This window comes from Malurus melanocephalus, unplaced genomic scaffold (genome assembly GCF_030028575.1).
Source record: "Malurus melanocephalus ecotype Western Australia unplaced genomic scaffold, MMel_1.1 scaffold_733, whole genome shotgun sequence".
Lineage (NCBI taxonomy): Eukaryota > Metazoa > Chordata > Aves > Passeriformes > Maluridae > Malurus > Malurus melanocephalus.
This window is the reverse complement of record NW_026623965.1, coordinates 235,229-237,632: the sequence shown is the minus strand read 5'-3', so window position 1 is coordinate 237,632 and position 2,404 is coordinate 235,229.

The window sequence follows — 2,404 nt, the reverse complement described above, 5'->3', positions numbered from 1 at the left end:
GAGCTAAATGACCTCCAGAGAGCCACGAACCGGTGAAAGCCCAGCATGAAGAGCAGCCCACAAACCACCCCTACTGTACCCCCGTGCCCTGCGGGTACCTGCGGCCGCCCCAGAACGCCCTGAGCCCGGCGGGGCCGAGTCCCGGCCGCCGCTGCCCCGCCGCCCTCAGCGCTCGCATCGCCGCCATGCTGAGGGCACGCCGGGCGCCTTCCCGCGGCCACCGAGGATGACGTATTTCCGCCGCGCCGCGCAAAGCATCACGGGAAATGTAGTCCGTCCCCTCAGGCCGCTCCCTTGTTGGAGAAACTGGGAATGTGTGGAAATTTCCGTAGGAAAAGGTTTGTTGTTGTTTGACCTTTGTGTCGGCTGGAAGGGAGATCTAATCAAGCATTCAACAAGCTGTAAGTGATGTCCGGGTGTTGGAAAGCTGGCAGAACCACAGAATATTCTGTGGGGAAGGAAACCGTGAGGACCATTGAGTCCAACTCTTGGCCCTGCCACAGCACCATTCCCAAAAGTCACACCATGTGCCCCAGAGTATTGTGCAAATGCTTCTTGAGCTCTGTCAGGTTGGTGTCATTTCAATGACTTCCTAAGTGGTTTTCTTTGCTGCAAAAACTACCACACAACCATATTTTCCTTTTTCCATTTAGTACATGGAAAGCAAAATGCGATGCTGCAGTGTCAGGGTTAATGAAACAGCAAGTTCTGATGTCCTATAATGCATTTTATATGTGAAAATAATGCTTGTCAGACCAAACATGCCCACACTGAGGTGCACAACTGCAAACTAAATTTTCTCCCAAAATCCCACTGAGATTCCCACCCAAATTGCYRTAACATACAAATTTCTCTGCTGCTKAGCAAAATTTTTCTGTGAAAAAATATGGATGCTGTTTAAACAGTGCATCAACACTGCAATTTATATGAAAACTCACTACAGCCATTCACCAACTCCAGGTTGATAGGCTTGATTATTTGTTTTATTTTCTTTCTCACCAACCTCCAGTATTCCTGGAATAGTAATTAGTAAAATTTCTCCACCACAACAGAGGCATCTAATATAAGTTACAAATATTTTTAATGCCATATATTATCTAAGATCCTCTTAAAACCAAAAAGRTGTCATACTGRTGGTGTTCTTCCAARTCAGAGTTTGARTCCTGTCATTCCTGYTTTGGSTAGAAACTGACACAAMAGGGAAATATTTGAAARTTTTATTCCCAGTCTYATCTGGGATATGGTCTGACAGGYTATTAGARAAAAGCTGTGAGTCTTCTTGGAAAAAAAAAACAGTGTCAGACATTTAGATACCACTTTAAATAATCCTCTGCAGCCCACTTTGCATTCTTAATTATTTCACTAGTTTATAAAAAATATTTCCAGGTAGATAATTGCTGGTGTGTGCTTTTCTAGGTTTTCTAACCCAACATCCAGCATTCAATGCATTATAACTACAGGTCCTCACAGAGATTTTGATGAGAGATGATAAGATAAATGGAGATGATGGCAAACTTTTTCACTTAATTTGGAAATGGGAGAATTTTCAGGCAGGAAAAATATGGAATGAGGAATCATGGTAGATGATGTCACTCTAAGGTGTTGGCATGCAGAACCATCACACCATACTGAGCAGAAATAACAGTGATATTAAAATGACACTGGAAAGGAGAACATAATTCCATCTTATATCATCATACTTTAGAATTATTTCAGGAGTACTTCTACCTCTTAAAAATTAGGTTATAGTGGCATCACGTGTCCTCAAATAATAAGAGGAATAAGCATGCATTACACGAAGAATGAAGTATACTTACATTTAACCAAACAACTAACCTAACATTTTGTTTTTTAGAAAGCAAGAAGGCAAACAATTTGCTTCTAAAAMAGGAGACATTTGACTTTTTATTACCTGTTTTGTCAAAGCAGATSCCCAAAAAAGCACAATTAGGTGCTTCATGTTAATATTTACATTAAGTTTACAAAATACAAACCACAACAGATGTCTGAAGTGAACCAGCTTGCTGGAAAGAACATTGTAGATGTAATTTCTGTACTGCTGCAGAAAACACTAGACACCAAGGCAGAAATTCTAAGAGAAAGTAGGCCAGAGGCTTGCAAACAGAACAATAAAAGATAATTCTTCATCAACATTTAAAAATCAATTCCCTTGTACAGCTGTGAGTGTGGCATTCCTAGCTTGCCATTAAGAACAAAATCATGGAAAGGGACACTGATCTTGCTGACCCTTAGCCTAGAGCTGCATGGATAAACTGGGTGGATTCTCCCAAAGCTGTTGGGACAGATAACCTGTGGAAAGGAAGTTATTCCAGCAGAGAGACACATGTAGTAAAAAAGCAGAGACCACGGAGTACCTGATTCTCTATGTATTTTTGGCAGATGT